Source organism: Mizuhopecten yessoensis, unplaced genomic scaffold (genome assembly GCF_002113885.1).
Source record: "Mizuhopecten yessoensis strain PY_sf001 unplaced genomic scaffold, ASM211388v2 scaffold6719, whole genome shotgun sequence".
In the NCBI taxonomy this organism is placed as follows: domain Eukaryota; kingdom Metazoa; phylum Mollusca; class Bivalvia; order Pectinida; family Pectinidae; genus Mizuhopecten; species Mizuhopecten yessoensis.
The window spans coordinates 989,382-1,003,228 of NW_018406690.1; positions in this window are offsets into that span (position 1 = coordinate 989,382).

The following is a 13,847-nucleotide window of genomic DNA, read 5'->3' on the forward strand; positions in this document are numbered from 1 at the left end:
CCTTTTAAAACGAGAAGATATACCTTCATGCCACGCATGTGACACTCCATTTACAGTGGAGCATTTTTTAATAGAATGTTCCGATTTTAAACACATTCGTGATAACTACTTCCGAGTCCCGGATATGAAAACACTTTTCAGTTCCGTGGATTCGAAGGCATTATTTAACTATTTGAAAGACATCGGTCTATTTTATAGACTCTGATGTCTTTTAACCCACCTTATCCTTTTTGACGTTATATATATATCGCATATTCCATATCATCTATTCGTTATCTCTTTTATTATTTTAACCCCCTTTTATTATTTTTAATTATCTACACATACAATGCGAATACTTTTAAAATGAACCATTTTATCTGATTTTATCTTCGCTATTCACATGTTTGTTAAAAAAGTAAAATAAAAAAATAAATCACCATGGCCCTAAATGACCACAGCCGTCGATGGGCCGTTAAACATAAACAAACAAACAAACATCCCCCTCCACAGACCATGGTTTCCAGTGTATAGAGGACCACTACCAACTCCCCCTCCACAGACCATGGTTTCCAGTGTATAAGGGACCACTACCACCTCTCCCTCAACAGACCATGGTTTCCTGTGTATAGGGGACCACTACCACCTCCCCCTCCACAGACCATGGTTTCCAGTGTATAAGGGACCACTTCTACATCCCTCTCAACAGACCATGGTTTCCTGTGTATAGAGGACCGCTACCACCTCCCCCTCCACAGACCATGGTTTCCAGTGTATAAGGGACCACTACTACATCCCTCTCAACAGACCATGGTTTCCTGTGTATAGAGGACCACTACCAATGATTTCCAGTGTATAGATGACCACTACCACCTCCCCCTCCACAGACCATGGTTTCCAGTGTATAATGGACCACTACCACATACCCCTCAACAGACTATGATTTCCAGTGTATAGATGACCACTACCACCTCCCCCTCCACAGACCATGGTTTCCAGTGTATAGGGGACCACTACTACATCCCTCTCAACAGACCATGGTTTCCTTTGTATAGAGGACCACTACCACATACCCCTCAACAGACTATGTTTTCCAGTGTATAGTTGACCACTACCACCTCCCCCTCCACAGCCCATGGTTTCCAGTGTATAGAGGACCACTCCCACCTCCCCCTCCACAGACTATGGTTTCCAGTGTATAGGGGACCACTACTACCTCCCCCTCAACAGGCCGTGGTTTCCTGTATGTAGAGGCCCACTACCACCTCCCCCTCCACATACCATTGTTTCCTGTGTATAGAGGACCACTACCACATCCCCCTCCACAGACCATGGTTTCCAGTGTATGGAGGACCACTACCACCTCCCTCTCCACAGACTATGGTTTCCTATATGTAGAGGCCCACTACCACCTCCCCTTCCACATACCATTGTTTCCTGTGTATAGAGGACCACTACCACCTCCCCCTCCACAGACCATGCTTTCCAGTGTATAGAGGACCACTACCACCACCCTCTCCACAGACCATGCTTTCCTGTATGTAGAGGCCCACTACCACCTCCCCCTCCACAGACTATTGTTTCCTGTATGAAGAGGACCACTTCCACCTCCCCCTCCACAGACCACGGTTTCCTGTATGTAGAGGCCCACTACCACCTCCACCTCCACAGACTATGGTTTCCTGTATGAAGAGGACCACTTCCACCTCCCCCTCCACAGACTATGGTTTCCTGTATGTAGAGGACCACTAACACCTCCCCCTCCACAGACCATGATTTCCTGTATTTAGAGGACCACTACCACCTCCCCCCTCCACAGACCATGTTTTCCTGTGTTTAGAAGACCACTTACATCTCCTCCTCCACAGACCATGTTTTCCTGTGTATAGAGGACCACTACCACCTCCCCCCTCCACAGACCATGTTTTCCTGTGTTTAGAAGGCCGCTAACATCTCCACCTCGACAGACCATGGTTTCCTGTGTATAGGGGACCAATAACACCTCCCCCTCCACAGACCATGGTTTCCTGTATTTAGAGGACCACTAACATCTCTTCCTCCACAGACCATGTTTTCCTGTGTTTAGAAGGCCGCTAACATCTCCACCTCCACAGACCATGGTTTCCTGTGTATAGGGGACCATTACCACCTCCCCCTCCACAGACTATGGTTTCCAGTGTATAAGGGACCACTACTACATCCCCCTCCAAAGACTGTGGTTTCCCTGTGTATAGAGGATCACTACCACCTCCCCCTCTACAGACTATGGTTTCCTGTGTATAGAGGACCACAACCACACACCCCTAAAAAGACCATGGTTTCCAGTGTATAGAGGACCACTAACACCTCCCCCTCCACAGACCATGTTTTCCTGTGTATAGAGGACCACTACCACCTCCCCCTCCAAAGACTGTGGTTTCCCTGTGTATAGAGGATCACTACCACCTCCCCCTCTACAGACTATGGTTTCCTGTGTATAGAGGACCACTACCCCCTCCCCCTCCACAGGCTGTGGTTTCCCTGTGTTTAGAGGACCACTACCACCTCCCCCTCCACAGACTATGGTTTCCTGTGTATAGAGGACCACTCCCCCCTCCCCCTCCACAGGCTGTGGTTTCCCTGTGTTTAGCCATGGTTTCCTGTGTATAGGGGACCACTACCACCTCCCCCTCCACAGACCATGGTTTCCAGTGTATAGGGGACCACTACCACCTCCCCCTCAACAGACCTTGGTTTCCTGTGTATAGAGGACCACTACCACCTCCCCCTCCACAGACTATGGTTTCCTGTGTATAGAGGACCACTACCACCTCCCCCTCCACTGACCATGGTTTTCTGTGTATAGAGGACCACTACCACATCCCCTTCCACTAACCATGGTTACCTGTGTTTAGAGGACCACTAACACCTCCCCCTCCACAGACTGGTTTCCCTGTGTATAGTGGACCACTACCACATCCCCCTCCACAGACCATGGTTTCCTGTGTATAGAGGACCACTTCCCCCTCCCCCTCCACAGACTATGGGTTCCTTTGTATAGGGGATCACTACCACCTCCCCCTCAAGAGACCATGGTTTTCTGTGTATAGAGAATCACTTCCACCTCCCCCTCCACAGACCATGATTTCCTGTATGTAGAGGACCACAGCCACACACCCCTCAAGAGACCATTGTTTCCTGTGTATAGAGGACCACTAACACACACCCCTCCACAGGCTATGGTTTCCTGTGTACAGAGGACCACTACCACCTCCCCCTCCACAGACTGTGGTTTCCCTGTGTATAGAGGACCACTACCACATCCCCCTCCACAGACCATTTTTTTCCTGTGTATAAAGGACCACTACCACCTCCCCCTCCACAGACTATTGTTTTCTGTGTATAGAGGATCACTACCAACTCCTCCTCCACAAACTATTGTTTCCGGTGTATAGGGGACCAATAACACCTCCCCCTCCACAGACCATGGTTTCCAGTGTATAGGGGACCACTACCCCCTCCCCCTCCACAGCCCATGGTTTCCAGTGTATAGGGGAGCACTACCAGCTCCCCCTCCACAGACCATGGTTTCCAGAGTATAAGGGACCACTACCACCTCTCCCTCAACAGACTATGGTTTCCAGTGTATAGGGGACCACTACCACCTCCCCCTCCACAGACCATGGTTTCCAGTGTATAGGGGATCACTGCCGCCTCCCCCTCCACAGACCATGGTTTCCTGTGTATAGGGGACCAATAACCACATACCATTGTTTCCTGTGTATAGAGGACCACTACCACCTCCCCCTCCACAGACTATAGTTTCCGGTGTATAGGGGACCATTCCTGTGTATAAAGGACCACTACCACCTCCCCCTCCACAGACTACATCCCTCTCCACAGACTATGGTTTCCTGTGTATAGAGGACCACTACCCCCTCCCCCTACACAGACTATGGTTTCCAGTGTATAGGGGACCACTACTACATCCCTCTCCACAGACTATGGGTATAGAGGACCACTACCACATCCCCCTCCACAGACCATGGTTTCCAGTGTATAGAGGTCCACAGACTATGGTTTCCTGTGTATAGAGGACCACTTCCACATCCCCCTCAACAGACTATGGTTTCCAGTGTATAGGGGACCACTACCACATCCCCCTCCACAGACCATGGTTTCCAGTGTATAGGGGATCACTGCCGCCTCCCCCTCCACAGACCATGGTTTCCTGTGTATAGAGGACCACTACCACATCCCCCTCCACAGACTATTGTTTCCGGTGTATAGGGGACCACTGCCACCTCCCCCTCCACAGACCATGGTTTCCTGTGTATAGAGGACCACTACCACCTCCCCCTACACAGACTATGGTTTCCAGTGTATAGGGGACCACTACCACACACCCCTAAAGAGACCATGGTTTCCAGTGTATAGAGGACCACTACCCCCTCCCCCTACACAGACTATGGTTTCCTGTGTATAGGGGACCACTACCACCTCCCCCTCTACAGACTATGGTTTCCTGTGTATAGAGGACCACAACCACGCACCCCTAAAGAGACCATGGTTTCCAGTGTATAGAGGACCACTAACACCCCCCCCTCCACAGACTATGGTTCCCAGTGTATAGGGGACCACTACCACCTCCCCCTCTACAGTCCTTGGTTTCCTGTGTATAGAGAACCACTACCAACTCCCCCTCCACAAACTATTGTTTCCGTGTATAGGGGACCAATAACACTAACACCTCCCCCTCCACAGACCATGTTTTCCTGTGTATGGAGGACCACTACCCCCTCCCCCTCCACAGGCTGTGGTTTCCCTGTGTTTAGAGGACCACTACCACCTCCACCTCCACAGACCATGTTTTCCTGTGTATAGAGGACCACTTCCACCTCCCCCTCCACAGACTATTGTTGTCGGTGTATAGGGGACCACTAACACCTCCCCCTCCACAGACCATGGTTTCCAGTGTATAGGGGACCACTACCACCTCCCCCTCCACAGACCATGTTTTCCTGTGTATAGAGGACCACTTCCACCTCCCCCTCCACATACTATTGTTGTCGGTGTATAGGGGACCACTAACGCCTCCCCCTCCACAGACCATGGTTTCCAGTGTATAGAGGACCACTACCACCTCCCCCTCCACAGACTATGTTTTCCTGTGTATAAATGACCACTACCACCTCCCCTTCCACAGACTATTGTTTTCTGTGTATAGAGGATCACTACCACCTCCCCCTCTATAGACTATGGTTTCCTGTGTATAGAGGACCACTACCCCCTCCAACTCCACAGGCCGTGGTTTCCCTGTGTTTAGAGGACCACTACCACCTCCCCCTCCACAGACCATGTTTTCCTGTGTATAAAGGACCACTACCACCTCCCCCTCCACAGACTATAGTTTCCGGTGTATAGGGGACCACTACCACCTCCCCCTCTACAGACCTTGGTTTCCTGTGTATAGAGAACCACTACCAACTCCCCCTCCACAAACTATTGTTTCCGGTGTATAGGGGACCAATAACACCTCCCCCTCTACAGACCATGGTTTCCAGTGTATAAAGGACCACTACCACCTCCCCCTCCACAGACTATGGTTTTCTGTGTATAGAGGATCACTACCACCTCCCCCTCTACAGACCATGGTTTCCAGCCAGTGTATAGGGGACCACTACTACATCCCTCTCCACAGACTATGGTTTTCTGTGTATAGAGGATCACTACCACCTCCCCCTCTACAGACCATGGTTTCCTGTGTATAGAGAACCACTACCACCTCCCCCTCCACAAACTATTGTTTCCGGTGTATAGGGGACCAATAACACCTCCCCCTCTACAGACCATGGTTTCCAGTGTATAAAGGACCCCTACCACCTCCCCCTCCACAGACTATGGTTTCCAGTGTATAGGGGACCACTACCACATCCCCCTCCACAGACTATGGTTTTCTGTGTATAGAGGATCACTACCACCTCCCCCTCTATAGACTATGGTTTCCTGTGTATAAAGGACCACTGCCCCCTCCCACTCCACAGGCCGTGGTTTCCCTGTGTTTAGAGGACCACTACCAACTCCCCCTCCACAGACCATGTTTTCCTGTGTATAAAAGACCACTACCACCTCCCCCTCCACAGACAATTGTTTCTGGTGTATAGGGGACCACTACCACCTCCCCCTCTACAGACCTTGGTTTCCTGTGTATAGAGAACCACTACCAACCCCCCCTCCACAAACTATTGTTTCCGTGTATAGGGGACCAATAACACCTCCTAATGGACCACTACCACATACCCCTCAACAGACTATGGTTTCCAGTGTATAAGGGACTACTCCCCCCCCCCCCTCCACAGACCATTGTTTCCAGTCCCTCCCCCTCCACAGACCATGGTTTCCAGTGTATAAGGGACTACTACCACCTCTCCCTCCACAAACTATGGTTTCCAGTGTATAGGGGACCACTACCACCTCCCCCTCCACAGACCATGGTTTCCAGTGTATAGGGGATCACTACCACCTCCCCATCCACAGACCATGGTTTCCTGTGTATAGGGGACCACTAACACCCCCCCCTCCACAGACCATGGTTTCCAGTGTATAGGGGACCACTACCAACTCCCCCTCCACAGACCATGGTTTCCAGTGTATAGGGGATCACTACCACCACCCCATCCACAGACCATGGTTTCCTGTGTATAGGGGACCACTAACACCTCCCCCTCCACAGACCATGATTTCCTGTATTTAGAGGACCACTAACACCTCCCCCTCCACAGACTATGGTTTCCTGTGTATAGGGGACCACTACCACCTCCCCCTCCACAGACTATGGGTTCCTGTGTATAGAGGACCACTACCACATCCCCTTGGTTTCCTGTGTATAGAGGACCACTACCACATTCCCCTCCACAGACTATTGTTTCCGGTGTATAGGGGACCACTACCACCTCCCCGTCCACAGACTATGGTTTCCAGTGTATAGAGGACCACTTCCACCTCTTCCTCCACAGACTATGGTTTTCAGTATGTAGAGGACCACTACTACATCCCTCTCCACAGACTATGGTTTCCTGTGTATAGAGGACCACTACCACATCCCCCTCAACAGACTATGGTTTCCAGTGTATAGGGGACCACTACCACCTCCCCCTCCACAGACCATGGTTTCCTGTGTATAGAGGACCACTACCACATTCCCCTCCACAGACTATTGTTTCCGGTGTATAGGGGACCACTTCCACCTCCCCCTCCACGGACTATGGTTTCCAGTGTTAAGAGGATCACTACTACATCCCTCTCCACAGACTATGGTTTCATGTGTATAGAGGATGACTACCACCTTCCTCTCCACAGACTATGGTTTCCTGTATGTAGAGGACCACTTCCACCTCCCCCTCCACAGATCATGGTTTCCTGCCTTGGTTTCCTGTGTATAGAGGACCACTACCACATTCCCCTCCTCCTGTATTTAGAGGACCACTAACATCTCTCCTCCACAGACCATGTTTTCCTGTGTATAGAGGACCACTACCACATCCCCCTCCAAAGACCATGTTTTCCTGTGTATAGGGGGCCACTTACACCTCCCCCTCCACAGACCTTGATTTCCTGTGTATAGAGGACCACTACCACATCCCCCTCAACAGACTATGGTTTCCTGTGTATAGGGGACCACTACCACCTCCCCCTCAACAGACTATGGTTTCTTGTGTATAGGGGACCACTAACACCTCCCCCTCCACATAGCATTGTTTCCGGTGTATAGAGGATCACTACCACCTCCCCCTCCACAGACTATGGTTTCCAGTGTTTAGAGGACCACTACTACATCCCTCTCCACAGACTATGGTTTCCTGTATGTAGAGGCCAACTACCACCTCCCCTCCGCATACCATTGCTTCCAATGTATAGAGGACCACTACCACCTCCCCCTCCACAGACTATCGTTGTCGGTGTATAGGGGACCACTAACACCTCCCCCTCCGCATAGCATTGTTTCCGGTGTATAGAGGATCACTACCACCTCCCCCTCCACAGACTATGGTTTCCAGGGTATAAGGGACCACTACTACATCCCTCTCCACAGACTATGGTTTCCTGTATGTCGAGGCCCAATACCACCTCCCCCTCCACATACCATTGTTTCCTGTGTATAGAGGACCACTACCACCTCCCCCTCCACAGACTATAATTTTCAATGCATAAGGGACCACTACTACATCCCTCTCCACAGACTATGGTTTCCTGTATGTAGAGGCCAACTACCACCTCCCCTCCGCATACCATTGTTTTCAGTGTATAGAGGACCACTACCACCTCCCCCTCCACAGACGATAATTTTCAATGTATAAGGGACCACTACTACATCCCTCTCCACAGACCATGGTTTCCTGTATGTAGAGGCCCACTTCCACCTCCCCTCTTCATACCATTGTTTCCTGTGTATAGAAGACCACTACCACCTCCCCCTCCACAGACCATTGTTTCCAGTGTTAAAAGAATCACTAATACATCCCTCTGCACATACCATTGTTTCCTGTATGTAGAGGCCCACTACCACCTCCCCTCCGCATACCATTGTTTCCAGTGTATAGAGGACCACTACCCCCTCCCCCTCCACAGACGATGGTTTCCAGTGTATAAGGGACCACTACTACATCCCTCTCCACAGACTATGGTTTCCTGTATGTATAGGCCCACTACCACATCCCATCCACATACCATTGTTTCCAGTGTATAGAGGACCACTAACACCTCCCCCTCCACATACCATGATTTCCTGTATTTAGAGGACCACTAACACCTCCCCCTCCACAGACTATGGGTTCCTTTGTATAGAGGATCACTACCTCCTTCCCCTCCACAGGCTGTGGTTTCCTGTGTATAGAGGATCACTACCACCTCCCCCTCCACAGACGATGGGTTCCAGTGTATAAGGGACCACTACTACATCCCTCTCCACAGACTATGGTTTCATGTGTATAGAGGACCACTACCACCTCCACCATTGTTTCCTGTATGTAGAGGCCCACTACCACCTCCCCTCCGCATACCATTGTTTCCAGTGTATAGAGGACCACTACCACCTCCCCCTCCACAGACCATGGTTTCCTGTGTATAGGGGACCACTAACACCTCCCCCTCCACAGACCATGTTTTCCTGTGTTTAGAAGACCACTAACACCTCCCCCTCCACAGACCACGATTTCCTGTATTTAGAGGACCACTAACATCTCCCCCTCCACAGACCATGTTTTCCTGTGTTTAGAAGACCACTAACACCTCCCCCTCCACAGACCACGATTTCCTGTATTTAGAGGACCACTAACACCTCCCCCTCCACAGACCATGATTACCTGTATTTAGAGGACCACTAACACCTCCCCCTCGACAGACCATGATTTCCTGTATTTAGAGGACCACTAACATCTCCCCCTCCACAGACCATGTTTTCCTGTGTTTTGAGGACCACTACCACATCCCCCTCCACAGACTATGGTTTCCTGTGTATAGAGGACCACTAACACCTCCCCCTCCACATCCCATGATTTCCTGTATTTAGAGGACCACTAACCCCTCCCCCTCCACAGACCATGTTTTCCTGTAGATAGAGGACCACTACCACATCCCACTCCACAGACCATGATTTCCTGTAGTTAGAGGACCACTAACATCTCCTCCACAGACCATGTTTTCCTGTTTTTAGAGGACCACTACCCTCTCCCCATCCACATACTATGGTTTCCTGTCTATAGAGGATCACTACCACATCCCCTCCACAGACTATGGTTTCCTGTGTAAAGAGGACCACAACCACACTCCCATCAAGAGACCATGGTTTCCAGTGTATAGAGGAGCACTACCACCTCCCCCTCCACATACTATGGTTTCCTGTCTATAGAGGACCACTACCACCTCCCCCACCACAGACCATGTTTTCCTGTTTATAGAGGACCACTACCACCTCCCCCACCACAGACCATGTTTTCCTGTGTATAGAGGACCACTAACACCGTCCCCTCCACAGACCATGATTTCCTGTATGTAGAGGACCATTACCACCTCCCCCGTCACAGACCATTGTTTCCTGTATATAGAGCCCCACTACCACCTCCCCCTCCAAAGACTATGATTTCCTGTATGTAGAGCCCCACTACAACCTCCCCCTCCACATACCATTGTTTCCTGTATGTAGAGGACCACTAACACCTCCCCCTCAACAGAATATGGGTTCCTTTGTATAGAGGATCACTACCACCTTCCTCTCCACAAACCATGATTTCCTGTGTATAGAGTACCACTACCACCTCCCCCGTCACAGACCATTGTTTCCTGTATGTAGAAGCCCACTACCACCTCCCCCTACACAGACTATGGTTTCCTGTATGTAGAAGCCCACTACCACCTCCCCCTCCACATACCATTGTTTCCTGTATGTTGAGGACCACTAACACCTCCCCCTCAACAGACTATGGGTTCCTTAGGATAGAGGATCACTACCACCTTCCCCTCCACAGGCTGTGGTTTCCTGTGTATAGAGGACCACTACCACCTCTCCCTCCACAGACTAGGGGTTCCTTTGTATGGAGGATCACTACCACCTCCCCCTCCACATACCATTGTTTCCTGTATGTTGAGGACCACTAACACCTCCCCCTCAACAGACTATGGGTTCCTTAGGATAGAGGATCACTACCACCTTCCCCTCCACAGGCTGTGGTTTCCTGTGTATAGAGGACCACTATCACCTCTCCCTCCACAGACTAGGGGTTCCTTTGTATGGAGGATCACTACCACCTCCCCCTCAAGAGACCATGGTTTCCTGTGTATAGAGTATCACTACCACCTCCCCCTCCACAGACCGTGGTTTCCTGTGTATAGAGGACCACTACCACCTCCCCCTCCACAGACTATGGGTTCCTTTGTATAGAGGATCACTACCACCTTCCCCTCCACAGGCCGTGGTTTCCTGTGTATAGAGGATCACTACCACCTTCCCCTCCACAGACCGTGGTTTCCTGTGTATAGAGGACCACTACCACCTCCCCCTCCGCAGACTAGGGGTTACTTTGTATAGAGGATCACTACCACCTCCCCCTCAAGAGACCATGGTTTCCTGTGTATAGAGTATCACTACCACCTCCCCCTCCACAGACCGTGGTTTCCTGTGTATAGAGGACCACTACCACCTCCCCCTCCACAGACTATGGGTTCCTTTGTATAGAGGATCACTACCACCTTCCCCTCCACAGGCCGTGGTTTCCTGTGTATAGAGGATCACTACCACCTTCCCCTCCACAGACCGTGGTTTCCTGTGTATAGAGGACCACTACCACCTCCCCCTCCGCAGACTAGGGGTTACTTTGTATAGAGGATCACTACCACCTCCCCCTCAAGAGACCATGGTTTCCTGTGTATAGAGTACCACTACCACCTCCCCCTCAAGAGACCATGGTTTCCTGTGTATAGAGAATCCCTACCACCTCCCCCTCAACAGACCGTGGTTTCCTGTGTATAGAGGACCACTAACACCTCCCCCTCCACAGACTATGGTTTCCAGTGTATAAAGAACCACTACCACATCCCCCACCACAGACTATGGTTTCCTGTGTATCGAGGACCACTACCACATCCCCCTCCACAGACTATGGATTCCTGTGTATAGAGGACCACTACCACATCCCCCTCTTCAGAACATGGTTTCCAGTGTATGGAGGATGACTACCACCTCCCTCTCCACAGACCATGGTTTCCTGTATGTAGAGGACCACTAACACCTCCCCCTCCACAGACCATGATTTCCTCTATTTAGAGGACCACTAACATCTCTTCCTTCACAGACTATGGTTTCCTGTGTTTGGAAGACCACTAACATCTCCTCCTCCACAGACGATATTTTCCTGTGTTTAGAAGACCACTAACACCTCCCCTTCCACAGACCATGTTTTCCTGTGTTTAGAGGACCACTACCCTCTCTTCCTTCACTGACCATGTTTTCCTGTGTTTTGAGGACCACTACAGGACCACTACCACCTCCCCCTCCACAGACGATGGTTTCCTGTGTATAGAGGCCCACTACCACCTCACCCTCCACAGACTATGGTTTCCAGTGTATAGAGAACCACTGCCACATCCCCCTCCACAGATTATGGTTTCCAGTGTATAGAGAACCACTGCCACATCCCCCTCCACAGATTATGGTTTCCAGTGTATAGAGAACCACTGCCACATCCCCCTCCACAGATTATGGTTTCCAGTGTATAGAGAACCACTGCCACATCCCCCTCCACAGATTATGGTTTCCAGTGTATAGAGAACCACTGCCACATCCCCCTCCACAGATTATGGTTTCCAGTGTATAGAGAACCACTGCCACATCCCCCTCCACAGACGATGGCTTCCTGTGTATAGAGGACCACCAACACCTCCCCCTCCACAGACTATGGGTTCCTGTGTATAGAGGCCCACTACAACCTCCCCCTCCACAGACTATGGGTTCATTTGTATAGAGGATCACTACCACCTTCCTCTCCACAAACCATGATTTCCTGTGTATAGAGTACCACTACCACCTCCCCCTCAACAGACCATTGTTTTCTGTATGTAGAGGCCCACTACCGCCTCCCCTTCCACAGACCATTGTTTCCTGTATATAGAGGCCCACTACCCCCTCGCCCTCCACAGACTATGGTTTCCTGTGTATAGAGGACCACTACAACATCCCTCTCCACAGACTATTGTTTCCTGTGTATAGAGGACCACTAACACCTCCCCCTCCACAGACTATGGGTTCCTTTGTATAGAGGATCACTACCCCCTTCCTCTCCACAAACCATGATTTCCTGTGTATAGAGTACCACTACCACCTCCCCCTCAACAGACTATGGGTTCCTTTGCATAGAGGATCACTACCACCTTCCCCTCCACAGGCTGTGGTTTCCTTTCTATAGAGGATCACTACCACCTCCCCCTCCATAGACCGTGGTTTCCTGTGTATAGCGGACCACTACCACCTCCCCCTCCACAGACTAGGGGTTCCTTTGTATAGAGGATCACTACCACCTCCCCATCAACAGACCATGGTTTCCTGTGTATATAGTACCACTTCCACCTCCTCCTCCACAGACTGTGGTTTCCTGTGTATAGAGAATCCCTACCACCTCCCCCTCCACAGATCGTGGTTTCCTGTGTATAGAGGATCACTACTACATCCCTCTCCACAGACTATGGTTTCATGTGTATAGAGGACCACTACCACCTCCTTCTCCACAGACCATGATTTCCTGTATTTAGAGCACCACTAACATCTCTTCCTCCACAGACCATGTTTTCCTGTGTTTAGAAGACCACTAACATCTCCTCCTCCACAGACCATGTTTTCCTGTGTATAGAGGATGACTACCACCTCCCTCTCCACAGACTATGGTTTCCTGTATGTAGAGGACCACTACCACCTCCCTCTCCACAGACCATGGTTTCCTGTATATAGAGGACCACTACCACATCCCCCACCACAGACTATGGTTTCCTGTATGTAGAGGACCACTAACATCTCCTCCACAGACCATGTTTTCCTGTTTTTAGAGGACCACTACCCTCTCCCCATCCACAAACTATGGTTTCCTGTCTATAGAGGATCACTACCACATCCCCTCCACAGACTATGGTTTCCTATGTATAGAGGACCACAACCACACTCCCATCAAGAGACCATGGTTTCTAGTGTATAGAGGACCACTACCACCTCCCCCACCACAGACCATGTTTTCCTGTGTATAGAGGACCACAACCACACTCCCATCAAGAGACCATGGTTTCCAGTGTATAGAGGACCACTACCAACTCCCCCTCAAGAGACCATGGTTTCCTGTGTATAGAGTACC